This window comes from Balaenoptera ricei, chromosome 14, assembly GCF_028023285.1.
Source record: "Balaenoptera ricei isolate mBalRic1 chromosome 14, mBalRic1.hap2, whole genome shotgun sequence".
Lineage (NCBI taxonomy): Eukaryota > Metazoa > Chordata > Mammalia > Artiodactyla > Balaenopteridae > Balaenoptera > Balaenoptera ricei.
Genome location: NC_082652.1, coordinates 88,967,096 through 88,982,558, shown reverse-complemented (window position 1 = coordinate 88,982,558; position 15,463 = coordinate 88,967,096).

Sequence of the window (15,463 nt, the reverse complement as noted above, 5' to 3'; positions counted from 1 at the left end):
TGTTCCAAAAAATGTGTGCATGGTAAAGTAGCTTGGACAGGAAACGACAGGGCCTGGGAAATGAATTATCTGTGCAGGAGTGAGGGGCACAGGCATGGGGGCAGACATGAGGACGGTAGATCTGAATTTGGCTTCACTGCATGGGAGACACTTGGACCTCTAGCTCTCATGTCTACCCATAAAATAAGAGTAATACCACCCCCTTCTCAGGTTTTTGTGAGCATTAAAAGACATCAGTAAGGGTGAATATTATCATGTAAAATGATCAGTAATTAAACTGAAAGCCATTTAGGAACGAGTGTGGATGCATCATAACATTGTAACTCAGCCTTCGTTCGGGTTCAGACCACTTGGGTTGGCGTTCTAAGCCTGTCGCGGAGCTGTGTGATTTTAAGCAAATGCTTTAGCTTCTCTAAATTTCATTATTTCTTTCTACAAATGGTGGTTTTAGGTGTTTTGTAAACAACAACAGAGATACGCGTGCTAAATGCCGAACACAGAACTTCCGCATGCTATTGGCTAGTGAGAGGAAGCTGTTACTGTTGTTCAAGCGTCTCATAACCACTGCGTGTTAACAGTGTTCCCGACAGTATTACTTGAAGTGCAATCATTATGTGCGACTTAAAGCTGAAAACACCCAAATCCTAGACTACTTTTCTGATCTTCCAGAGAAATAGAAACCTTAAGTATTAAAGTGACTATTTTCGCGCTTTGTTCATTACGTAAGATTTAGTTCTCATGAGATTAGAAAGAGTAGTGTTATTTATCTGTCTTGATACAGTGCTGTAAAGCTCATAGAACTTCAGTGCGATGTTGAATGCTTGTAGCAGTGACTGCATTTAGTCTGAGAAAGAAATTTTAGCTACTTCAGAGGTCAGAGAAATACATTCTGTCGGAGGAACGAGTATAGAGTCAAAGATTAATATATCTGTTGATATTATATTTGATCTCCTACTGTGTAAAATTTTTATTTTACCTAAAACCATAAATTTCAGGTAATTTTGTACAAATTATTTTTAAAAATCTGTTGTCAGAAAATGGAGGTGAATAATAAAATGTTCGCTTAGCAATTGTGTTTCGACAAATACAAACAGTAACCAATACTTGTGTAAATGACATATATGAATGAATGACATTCACGAATATCAGTTTGTGGAAGAAAATGTTATTTACGCTCTTTGGATATGATGCCCCCACACATTTTCTAAGAAGTAACGTATTTCTGAAAATGTAATGTTGTATCATATTCTTTTCTTTTTTCCTGTCTTGGCCCATCTCACAAAGCCTCAAAATACACAATTTTTCTTTCAAAGTAAAAACTATATGTTTACCTATTTATCCTGAAATTTTTATGAACAATTATTATTTTTCCATAAATTTAGAAAGCAATTATTACCATATAATAACACATCCTATCCATTAAGAAAAAAATTACCAAGTAGAATTTCTTCATTTAATGAAATGAGTATTGTACTATCTTCACTTTTGATTAATAATTTATTAGTAATGATTATCAACACGCTTAAATTCGGTACAGCCTAGTCAAAGGGAGAGAAAAAACGTTTAGTATTCCTAAGAACTGGAATTAAATCTTGCTTCTATCAAAAAGAAATATCAACACCCTTTAAAATCAGATAGTATTTGTGAGCATCTGTCTACAAACTTGTAAAATTAGGGAACTGACCTCATTGTTCCATGAAGTGCTTTCGTATAAATAACACATTGTGTAACACATTGGAAACACTGAATAAATATTAGCCATTTATTGTAAAAAAGACAATAATTTAAGCATCCTCTTCTTCATATTCACTTCAAGTAATTAGTAATACTTAAGCAATCACTTACATGTACCAAGCAATCTTATATATATAAATGACTTTTCTTTTAATAAGGAAAATAATTTATAATTAAAGCAATCACCCAAAAGAAATATGCTTAGTAAATTCAGGTTTTCTAAATTCTTAACTTGTCCTTATGTGCCTACAATTTCAATAAAGAATATAATCATTCTCAGTTATTTGATTTCATGAAAACAAGTTATTTTTATTTTCTCATATTTCTTTACATAACATCTAATTTACATTGTATAATGGTCTATAAAAGATTGCCAGACTAACATACATTATATGATTCGAGATAAATTGTTCTGGAAATGATTATCAATTTCTGTTTTCCTAACACTCACTAATTGAATACAATATTTAAAGTCTTTGGCATCCTTCTGCGTTAATCAGTATTCAGCAGTTGAGAGCCAATGATTTCCCTGGGAATACTGATCAAAATCCTACTCAAGACTTCTAAAATTTGCTAGTCAAACGGGGACTTAATACAACACAGGATTTGTTTCTATATTATTACTTGCTTATACATTCTAATGCAAAAGTCAGATTATTATACATAGTAAACTAGAAAAGACTGAGAATAGTGGCTAATTGACCTCTTTTAGATTGTTTTATAAAATAAATATTTAAAAATTTTACATCTGGCTCTAGAAGACCAGCCCTCACACCAATAACAACTAGAAGAGCTGTAAAAGTGATTTTAAGAGTCTGCTGAAATGCGTCAGAGCAACCAAAGCAGCACTGACATTAAGACCCAACGTTTTAGAGGAAAGGGAGGCCCAGGGATGGGAGTCCTGTCTTTGGTCTTTGGCAATACTTTTGCATTTGCCCATTTTAAGGAGCAGCTGACACTGAGTAGAGCTTTCAGTGGTTTCAAGGAGCTGTAGTGGGAGTGAAAAATGATTGAATTCGGGATTCTCCAAGGAGCATGTGCCTAGGTAAGCACACCAGGATTTTATATTGGACCCAATAATACCCACAATGTAGGAATAAAAGCAAACCTGGTAAGCCAGTTATAAAAAAAAAACTCAAAGCCAGGTTCCAGTACCTCAGTCCTTACTTGGTTCAAAATTATCTGACCTCATCTTAACTCCATTGCTGGGAGTATAATTCCTCTCTTGGGGAAAATAAAGTCATCTAGATTCTTAAATTATCTTTATAATTTTTCAGACACAGCTCATTATTCAATCAGAAATAAGAATGCATAAGAAAGACAAGATATGACGAAAATCAAGAGATAAAAATAAGTGTAGAAATAGACACGTGGGACATGACAATATTGCAATTCACCAATAAGAACTTTAAAATAACCATGAGTAATATAGAATATTAAGGGAAAATAAAACACTACAAGAAGTAATCAAGAGAAATTGTGAAAAAATATAAAAACTGAAACAAGACAATAAATGGTTTTAACACTAGTTTATACACACATGGATAGAGGAACGGTAAGCTAGAAATAGGCTAGAAGAAAATATACACATAAAGGCACAGAGATAAAAACATGAAATATACAGACACACATGGAAGATACAAATAGAATATAAAGAAAAGGTCTTGAAACAACTGTGATTGGAATCTGAGAAAAGAGGAGGGAGGAAAAAAATGGGATAAAAGCATATTTGAAGATGCATTGGACAAAATCCCTCTCACCCCCAAATATGAAAAAAAACAACAACAAAAATATTCTCAGTGCTCTATAACCCCAAACAGGGTAAATATAAAGAACGCCACACAAGCATATCACAGCAAACTTAAAATTTAAGACAAAGAATCTTAAAAGCATCCAGAGAAACATGGACTTCTCAACAAGTAAAGGTAGAAGGTTTAAGAAAATGAATAATTACCTTCAAAGTAAAAAAACAAACATACTGCTGATCCAGAAATCTATACGGAGCAAAAATGTCCTCAGAAAAAGAAAGGCAAATAAGTACATTTTCAGATAAATGAAAATTTAGAAGATTAGTGAACAGCATATCTGCATGAAAGGAAATAATTAGAGGATTCTTCAGACAGAAGGAAAATGATCCCAGATGGAGACATGGATATGCCACAAGGAATACAGAGCCCACAGCAAGTAAATATGTGGATACATCTAAATGGTTATTGATTGAATAAAACATTAATGATAAAGACTTGGGTATATGAATGTATAGAACAGTAAAATAATTGACAACAATTGAACGAAAAAATACGAGTTGGTCAGAGAGTAAACCAAGAGTTAAATTATTTTAAGGTCCTTGCAAAGACTAAGTGTTAAAAGTCTACTATTTGGATTTTAATGTTAATGATGGATTTTATAATTTCCATATCAAACCCTAAAAATTAGTAAGATAATATATAATAGAGGAAGAAAATGAAATACAATAAAATTTGGTTATTTGAAAAATAGGAGAAAAGAAATAAAGGAGTATAAAGAGTTGGGACAAAACAGTGCAAAGAAGATGGTAGATTTATGCACATATACCTGTAATGACATTAGATAAATGAGTAAAATTATCCAATTAAAACTCTAACCTTATCAAATTAGATTTTACAATAAATCTACTATAAGCTTCTTATAAGACATATCCTTTAAATATAAAGCTACAGATAGAGGGTGAAAATAAAACTATTGCAAAAGATATATGTTGCAAATATGAAACAAAGGAAAGCTGGGAACAATATACAAAAACAACCCCACCAGACTCAGTGTTCTTTAAGAAAAGATTACTGAGATAGAAACATTTCATAGTACGAAAAAAATGAATACATTGGGAATATATAAAAAGTCTAAATATGTTTGCGCCTAATAAAATAGCCTCAAAATATCCAAGGTTAAAAGAAAAACAGAATTAAAAAGAGCACCTGACATGTAAAATCACAGTGGAAGATATTAACATGCTGTTTACATGATTTAGTCGTCACTGATTAAAAGTGACGACTAAAGATAGGAACGGGGGCTTCCCTGGTGGCGCAGTGGTTGAGAATCTGCCTGCCAATGCAGGGGACACGGGTTCGAGCCCTGGTCTGGGAAGATCCCACATGCCACGGAGCAACTGGGCCCGTGAGCCACAACTACTGAGCCTGCGCGTCTGGAGCCTGTGCTCCGCAACAAGAGAGGCCGCGATAGTGAGAGGCCCGCGCACCGCGATGAAGAGTGGTCCCCGCTTGCCACAACTAGAGAAAGCCCTCGCACAGAAACGAAGACCCAACACAGCCACAAATAAATAAATAAATATTAAAGATAGGAACGATTTACTCCACGCCTGTCACAGCATCCTTATGAGTTTACAATTACACTCTCATGGGTTTGTTGAATTTTAAATCTGTAATTAACATGTGAAATACCTGAGGGCCAAAAAGAGCAGAGGTTTAAAATAAATAAATAAGTTGGTGATTCTGTCAACAGCGAAGTATTATCTACTGTCCTTTGAATAAAAATGAATTCTAGTGATGCCTTTAAAACATCTCGAGTGTGATCATACCTTACAAAATAAAAAGGATCATGAAAAAACGAAAATAAATAGCCATGAAAGTTCATGTAAACATGGAAAAGGTTATAGAATCCTGGAGAAATAAGTTGACAAAATGAGGACTACAAGAGGCTCTGGAGGTTTAAGAAATATATGCACATTGTTCCATAAAACATTGAAGGACCCAAATTTGTAGCAAATTCCATGGCAGTTTTAAAGTTGAGCTGCTATAGTAAACTGGGCATTCTTGATACTTGAGCATGGAATGTGGGCACAGGGAAAGAAAATAGCATTGTACTTTACAAACACTATATTGTAAGTGGAAAATGCAATGTCTTAAAGAAAACTGTATTTTAATTGGCAAAAATAAATAAATAAATATATGCACAAGCTAGTCCATTCTGAGCTACACTCATGATAATACCCCTGAAATCATAGCTTTCAGAATAAGTGCCTTATCAACTTTAAAATGAAATTCTGTAGTATTGTGCTGAATTAGCTCTTACATAATCTAAACTGATATTACTAGGAAAAGGTTAATTTGTCAGTTTCAGTGATTGTCAACTAAACAATTTGAAATCAATAAAATTAATATCATTTCTCATCCCATTCTTTATTTTCTATTCTATGTAGAAAATTTACATCATGCCTTTATATTCGACTAACATGGAGGTGCTTTGTATGGGAAGTAGAATCTTTACTACTATTGTTTCCAATTTGTTAGATAACTAAATTAAAGATACTTTTAATAAAATTAAAAATGATTATTTCTATCTTTACAAGTTTCAATAATAGAGTTTTTGTCTGAGAAAAAAATTTAATTACTTGGTAAGGTAGCTGTTTCCTGAAACTCTGTCAAGGATGATTTATTGTCATTCTAAAAAGGCCCAATCAATAGCTTATGGAATGTCATGCATGGCACAGATTTCTAATATTTACTAAAGGCAAATGGGATGGAAGAGTATGGATGTTTCCTCTTGGTGCCTCCCTTCCTTCATCTCACAGCATTTTAGTGCCAAGCTCTGCTCCTAGTAGGGGTTTCAGGCTGTGAAGGTCCCACCTCTGTGTGGACAATCTGGATTTGCCTGACCAGATTTTTGTTACTTCCCTTTCATGGTCAAACTCACCTCTGTGCTCCTGAATCTGGATAGGTAGTTCTGTAGCTTACCACACATATAAACAGTGGTTTTCTAGAGGCCTATAAGTTTGTAATTACAATCACAAGTTACAATTTCAGATATTAAATATCCTATCCACTGAAAATAGTGATGAGTAAAGAAAATCAAGATAAAAATGCTGTTAACGTTAGCCTATTACCAGATTTCTCATGTCGAGGCCCTTGTGCTCATAAACCAATTTTAACAGGTATCCAGCGAACATCAGTTAGAGGTTGTGGCACTTCACTGTCCGTTATTCCTGACTGCTTATAATATGAATAAAATGCTATTTTCCCATGATATGCCATCAATTTTTTTGCTAGGCATTGAGAGAAACAACCATGATAGTAAAAAATAAGCAAGAGCTTGACTTGGTCCAATCAAATAAAAAGCTGCCCTCCCATGGATCTGCTTTGACTATTGTTTAATGTCATAAACCAAACTTCTCAGTAGCTGTTGTAGAACGAGGCATAAATGATGGATTTCTACACTTCCAGAAGAAGGGTGGAAATTCCTCCTTTGCTTATTTATTTATCATGCATCTTCACAGAATGTGTGGTAACATATCTTGTATGATATTTCAGGGACCTTACTAACCAAAAATATCTTGCCTTTCTTCTTTTTCTTGGATATCCCTAAAGACTAAAACCTCACTCCTTTATTTAAAGATTTCAAATTCTCTATAGAAAGTTCGTGTGTGTGTGTGTGTGTGTGTGTGTGTGTGTGTGTGAGATTTCATACAAAGAGAAAAAGAGATACCATATATTCCTTAAATACATTAAACTTAATTTGAGGTGGGATAAAATATGGAGCCACTGCTTCTCAAAATTCTGAATGGGTACCTCCAGTGTATCTGGGAACTCTAAGCCAAAGCAACTTATGAAAAAAAAAACCCACAAAATTTATTTTATATGCCTCATTTTAATCATAAAATTAGAATTTTTCTATTGTTTTGTTACATTTGATTCCCCATTTCACATAAACATATTTTCTCTTTCCATAGGTTTAAGAGAAAAACTCAGTATTATTTTTCAGTCCTAGTAAGAACAGCAATCATTAAAGTGACTATCATTAGCTCATAAAATCTAATTCTAGTGATTTGTGGAGTCAATTTTACATTTTTTATACTTATTTATGGATGGGTTTGTTTATTTCATGCTGAATTTCATTTGGGGGAATCTCTGAACAAATTAAACTGTTACATTTTAACGTAAATATATATCCATATGGAGGACAGCTATCCAAAATGATCCATGATCAATTATAACAGGGAAGATCCACATTGTCTTGCTTTCAAAATGCTAACAGGATTATTCTTCAAGTTGTGATATTTTAAACTGAAATTGAAGAGGTGTGGAAATCTTTAAATATATACAGAAATAGTCAACGAGGACTCTTGATACATATAAGGCAGTATATTCAATGTCTTGAGTGCATGCTAAAACTTTTTTTATTTGTCCAACTAAAATCATATCCAAACACTTTGAAATTATGTCCTTGAAATCCTTGTTGAAGGATTCTGAGTAAGCTATCATTTCTTCTAATCAAAAAGAGTCGTTTTGTAGACCTCATAATAGTCCAGTGTAAAAATAATAATAAATAAGAGGTCTAGCTTAATCTATTAGAAAAGTGAATGGATGGTTTCACAGAGATGTAGATTTCAATCAGTCATTAAAGAGCTTCTATCGAGGCTGATTTTGGGTGGTAGAACTTTGAATCAGTCCTCAGCTTTCTCTACACTAACCACATAGCAAGTGAGTGCCTTTGAGAGCTTTGCCTATGGTGATGTCCGTGTAGCTGCAGAATGATGACAGAATGATGGCTGTCATTATCATTCCCTACTCAGCTGGAATGTGAGAGCTCTTTCAGTCCAGATCAGCTGCCACTGGCCACAATTCCATTTGCAACCATACCAGATAAAAACAGAGCAGAAAGCTAATGAATGCCTATTTCTTTTCTTCCAGAAACATCATCACTTTGAAGAAGTTTATATATTCAAAGCCACTGAATCCATCATTTTTTGTAAGAATGCCATAAAATACACTGTTATGTTACAATACTATTCTAGTCATGACACCAAAAAGGAACACGGTGAAGAAAATGCTAGAACAAATCAATATCAAGTGTTCTTAGTGGATTACATATCACTAAAATACATGGAAAATAATTTACATTGAGGGTCTTCTACCTTTAGGTAAAGGAGATGCAAGAGTTCTCAAGACATAGCGCCTATAAAAGAAAGCACTTTTGAATCATGCCATTACAAAGCTGTGATCAGGGCTGTGGGATGGACAATACAGACTTCAGAAGATATAAATAAGAGAATGCTTCCTAAAGAAAATTAACTTTAAGACAGAATATTAATGAAGGGTTGTTATTAGCCCAGTGAAGGGGATAAGGATGGGGCTTGAACCAGGTAGAAGTTTCAGAATGACATTAATCAAAATAATAGGTAAAATATGTATCACCTATAATATATACTAGGCATTGTTCTAAGTACTTTTCTTAAATTAACTCATGTAGTATTCGTAAGAGCCTTGTGAGATAGGTAATATTACTATTGCCATATTGTAGATAAGGAAGTTGAAGCCCAGAGATGTTAATTAACTTCCCCCAATCACACAGCTAATAATTACTGGCACCAGGTAATCTGTCTCCTGAGTCTTACTATGGCCATTGTCCAAAGGAGAAAGCCTCTCTGAGGTGTCAAAAAACTCTTTAATCAAGATACACATATATCCCTCCTGTCTCATTAAAAGGTACATTTCCAATAACATTTTGCTTCTTATGCAATTTACAAAAGTATCATATATTTATATTGTTTTGATTATCTGTTTACCAATAATAATTATAATGCTACTCCAATTAAGAAGAAAAAAATTGACAACAATTTAGTGTCACAAGAACATTTTCAGTTATATATATATATAAATTTATATGTGTGTGTAGTATACAAACAAATACATATATATCTACATATATATGTGTTTAGTAAAATATTTTCAAAATTAAAGCACATTATTTTAGGATGGGACACTGGAGGGAAGGTAATATGCAATTAGAAATTCAAAAAGGAAAATGCAGCAATGTAAAATTCACAACTGTTAAAGAAGAAATTTTTCTGTATGTTTTGAAAGGGCTATGGTGAGTATTGAGTGGCATTGGTGTCTATAATCTATGGTGCATATTTAAGTGAGAGAAAATAGTTGTAGTTCATATGTCAATATTTCCAATATAGCAAAATACGTCCTTTATAACTATTTAAACTTGAGATGAAAAACATAAGATGCCAATTTAAATGTGAGAGGATAATGCTCAAGCACTTAGTGAAAGGATCTGTTTTCCCTCCAAAATCTAGAAATTTTATTCATCTTACCTCCTTCCCATCACACTGAAGGAAAATGAGATAACCTTCAATTTGGCCCCATCCAAGAGAAGGTCACAAATAACCACCCGGAGGGTATTAGGAGAAAATGAATTACTCATGAGTTACTGATTAAATTCTTAATATACAGGGTATGAGAAATTAACTTATAATGTTTTTAGATTACAAAATGTTTTGGATGTCTGTATCTTTGCAAGACACATCTTGATGAGTCTTTCGGAGTCTTAGAAATGACGTGTGTCTGCAGATGGGCTATTTCACCAAATAATTTTTTAGAAAGAAAAGACCCAAGAGATTTGTTCTCCTTTTCATTTGCACTTAAGTTCAACTGTTGTGAAATAAAAAGTATTTGACAATGTATCTTCTGAGATTTTTAAGAGTTATATGTCTATGGCCTGGCAAGCTGCCAGAGTAGTATTCCAAATTCAGATGAAAACAGGCTATGCAGAAAGAGCTAACCCAGAGTGACTCAATAATGTTAATTATTTGAAACTCCTCATGAGAGTTAAGTACACTCTACAAGCCACTATCAATGTGACAGAGCTGGTGAACTCCCTTTATATTGTAATTATAAAAGAAGTAATTGTTGCTTTTCAACAGTGGAAAACTTTGTCTACGATTGTTCCTTCAACCCCACCCTGTGGCAGATGGAAGGGGGCAAATCCTCAGAGAATGGAGATGGTTCCCAGAGACCTTGTCTTTTTTCTTTTTTCACACCTACCAGGTAACCCTAGGTAAAAACAATAACAGAAACAAAAACTTCAAAGTTCAAATTTCAAACTTTCTGAAAGCAGAAGAGAGTCTCTGGGCCAGCATGGAATCCATCAGTGTCTCAAAGTGAGGTCCCTGGACCGGCTGTGTCAGTATCACCTGGTACTTGTTAGAAATATAAATTCTTGGGCCCCAACCCAAACCTACTGAGTCAGAATCTCTGGGGAGGGGCCCAGAAGTCTGTGTTTGAACAAGCTCTCCAAGTGATTCTGATGCACACTAAGATCTGGGAACCGCTGGTCTGGAGGAACGTCCATCCTCTTTGGAGTGATCAAGCCCTGAATTTTAATCCCAGTTCCGACACTTACAATGCATATAGCATCTTCTCATTTACTTAACATCTCTCAGCTTTAGTTGCGTCATCTATAAGTTGGAGACAATATCAACTGAGATGATGTTCTTTAGAGATGATGAGGGTAAAACACCCTCTCAGAATGCACGGATTGCTCCTAAATCACCGAAACTAGCAGTGCCATAGAGGCGGATGATGAGAAGGGAAAAGATTTCAAGCCTAGGACAGAAGACATTCTGTTAGCAGAATCAGATGTATAACTGCACAGATGTTCTGAGAAAGAAAGCTATTCCTGGTGGTTGCTCTCTACCAAATGCCACCAACACACCCACCCATGCTAAAGGGCTAATAATTTGCCTAAAATTGATTGTGGTGCATCTTCCCAACTGGTCAGGTGCATTCTCTGAAAGTAACATGGAGTGCCACACACAAGACCTTAAGGGTAAGAGGATCTACCCAATTTGGCAGAAGGAGACAGGCAAGTTGATATCATTGTTGTCTACATCAGATCAGGAACATTACTTCAGTTTACATTTCAGTGTGAATGAGTTTTTGAGTTCACTTGAGCTGGGCTGCCTCTTCTCAGATAGATGGGTGTTTAATGTGTCCTAAATATTTAATATCCACTACTCTTCACGTATGCTTATTGTCTTTACAATGAAAGGATTCTACGTGCTTGTTCATGACTGTATCCCCTGCACTTAGAAGTGTGTCTGAACATAGCATCTGTTCAATAAATATTTGTTGAATGAATAAGGTTTTCTCTTTGCTATTTTCATTAGTATATAATCTTCAATATATAATTTTCAAGATACAGCTTTTCATTAGAAATGAAATTCTCTCCATTTTGAGAAACAATTTCAAAAATTTTACATTATCAGAAACCTATCATTCCTGTATGCTGAAAAGTTGAGTCCTTTATTAGAACTCAACACTGTAGCCCACTTTCCCTTTTTATTTGAAGCACCGCAAAATGGCAACCTAAGGAATATGGCTTTGTTTTCATATGATCCTTTTATTTTAATATTCAACATTTAAAAATTAAAAGTACATGATGCCACATGAAAATACAGGAGAAGACAATTGCTCAGTTTTCTACAGTAAATCTCTATTTGGAATAATAAAAATAGTCAGCAATCCACAGATCTTGTAGGACAAAAATTGACTTGAAGAAACTGCATAGAAAAAAGTGAGACATCAATTTGCTTTTACAGCCTCTCTGACAGAACGGTCCAGAATACCAAGAACAAAAAGTGGAAGAATACAGAGCTCAGTAGGACAGGACCCAAGAACTAGAAACCCCTGAAGGAGGGTGGTGTGAGGGACTCTGCCTTACAGGGACACTGGGGTAAACGTAAATCATTGGCTTATTGACAACATATTCATGAGAGATTTCTTGAAAAAATAACCAAAACCTGCCACTGCAGTCAAGTAACTCAAGAAAGAAGAAAATATAAAGGATTAGATTTATGGCTCTGCAGGTTGAGAAAAGTCGAAACCATTTTAAAGGAAAAAATTAGGAGAAAGTAAAGGCATGAGCTTTCTGATTTTATGTCAAGAAAGGAGCAATGGGAGATTAATATTCATTTCTGCTTAACATGGGTTATGTAGAATTTGGCACTTAAGTTATTTTATTCCTGGTTTCTTTTATTTTCACGAATGTCATTTGTGTTCATATCCTTAAAATGACTGGAATGAAGGGTATTTGGGGGTGGGAGAGACATCTTTGGGGTCATCGTTCACAGGCTTCTGTATCACCAAGGATCTTACTGTGGAATTTGGAGGACGAGTCAGGTCATGAAGGTCAGAGGTCAGGGGCATGGGCTTCCTGAGGTAGGTTATCCAACCCACTGCCTGAGCCACTGGGTTTACCGGTAAGACCATAAATTATATATTATTATTTAGAAGTCCTAATTAGGGAGCCCTTCCACATCGCTTTGCTTGGACAAAATCTTGTGTTTGATTACGGTGTGGACATTATATTACCCTAAATCATCCCCTCACTTAGAAAACACAAGCTGGGTTTGCACAATGTGACCTCTGACCTTCACAGACTCATCCGTTGCCTACAAAAGTCTTATTACACACACTTCCATCCATGACTTGTATTTTCTTACAGAAATTTTATACAGTCTTCTCAATGTCAGATCCTTCAATTCAATTTAAATAGTGTTTTGACTGGCAGATTCCTTGAATGTAGCAAGCTTTGTTAACAATATTATTTATTCTCACTTTCTTCTGGTTTGAGAGTCCTTATTTGTCTGGAAAAGAATAATTGGAGTTGATACTACATCCTTTCATTTCTAAGCAAGTAGCAATCACACTCCATTGATGATGCTGAATAAAAGAGATTCATCCAAGAAAAGTTGACACAGTTTCCAAAAACTTGAGAAGGTACTTTAGGTAGATTATCCTGTATGAACCATTCATGGGAAGTTAACACAAATAAAGATGTAAACACCTGCCAATCATAATTTATTTCTGTCTCAATTTTTAAAATTTGTATGAAAGTAGTAAACTATATTTTAAATCAAAACTACTGCTATACAGCTGCTTTCCACTAGCTATCTATTTTACATTTGGTAGTGTATATATGTCCGTGCCACAGGGAGATCAGCTCGGTGCTTTGTGACCACCTAGAGGGGTGGGATAAGGAGGGTGGGAGGGAGACGCAACAGGGAGGAGATATGGGGATATTTGTATATGTATAGCTGATTCACTTTGTTATAAAGCAGAAACTAACACACCATTGTAAAGCAATTATACTCCATAAAGATGTTAAAAAAAAAAAAACTAGTGCTATATGTATTGCAGGTACATAATTCACAGTGAATTCACACTGTGAAATTAATATCCAAGAAGTAAACATCTAGACCTTTGCTAGTAAAATAGAAATTCAAAGAAAATTTTAGATATCTTACAGATATTTCCTAAAAGTGAGGAGAAAAGTGATAATGCAAAATACCTTCTATAATAAAATTTTATTAGGTCTAGATATTTAATTATTACTTTAGTTGTTTTCTATTCATTGCTCTCAACAGCATCCTAATATCCACTCCCAGTAAAGTTTGAGCTAAAAATGAGAAGTATTTCCTGGGGGAATAAAACCTAAACTGACATTCTATACTATTATTGTAAATAATATTAGATTCTGATGTTTGGTCTACAGGGTCATATTTATTTGATTAATAAGTTTCAGTATTAATACCATACCATGGTCGTTTAAATCTATGGGGAAAAGATGGATTATTCCATAAACAGTGTGATAATTAGGCAGCCAGTTGGAGAAGGAGACTAATGAATCACAAGTTTAAAGCTTTTACCAAAATAGGGCTTCCCTGGTGGTGCAGTGGTTGAGAACTTGCCTGCCAATGCAGGGAACACAGGTTTGAGCCCTGGTCCAGGAAGATCCCACATGCCGCGGAGCAACTAAGCCTGTGCGCCACAACTACTGAGCCTGCACTCTAGAACCTGCGAGCCACACCTACTGAAGCCCCTGTGCCTAGATCCCGTGCTCCACAACAAGAGAAGCCATTGCAGTGAGAAGACTGCGCACCCCAAAGAAGAGTAGCCCCGCTCGCCACAACTAGAGAAAAGCCTGCGCACAGCAACGAACACCGAACACAGCCAAAAATAAATTAATTAAAAAAAAACACTTTTACCAAAATAAATTGGAGAGGGATTAATTACATGAAAAAATAATCATGAAATACTAGAAGAAATATAGATTAGGAAAAAAGTTGTAGTATGGAAGATCTTTGTAAGCATGAAACAGAAATCAAGAATCATTTTTAAAAGACAGGTAAAAGTTATTACCTTAACTATTGTGATATTCTGCATGGCAAAAAATTAGCACAAATATAAGAAAAAGTTAGGATGAAAGTGAAGAAAAACACTTGTGACAAATATGGCACTGTAAGCTTTATATTACTATATATCAATAATAATAATAATAATAAACCAATAGAAAAATGAGGAAAGGAAATGTCAGTGTTCTCTTCAAACAAGATTGACTTTTAATCAACATAAAATATTATTCACCTCATTCCTTATAAGAAGAAAGAAGATGAAAAGGACATTAAGATGTCACTTTTATCTAGCAGTTAGCAAAAATCAAAAGGTTTGATAACTGTTGGCAAAAGTCTGAGGAAAGAGGCATTCTCATATTCCCTATCATTTACTAAGAGATAATTAAAAACAAACAAACAAACAAGAAGACCACAAAACACAGTGGTCTAAAATAGATGTTTATTTTTCTATCATGTCAATGTCCACCCATTTCAGGGAGCTGTGCAACTCTTCTTCTCGAGTTCATCAAGGGATCCAGGTTTATTCAATTAAACTGTTCTTTTATCTCCAAGGAAGATACCCATCTCTGTGTAGTGGAAGATGGATCACTGGTATTTCTGCATTACTGGTATTTTTCTGGTAGAATGGAGGAGAGAAAGGCAAGTCCCAGGACTAACGATTCCCTTCCAGCCTGAGTCCAGGACTTTCCCCACTCTGTGGGGAAGGCAGAGGCAGGCATTAGATGGATGACAGATGGATGACAGTCCCTGGTG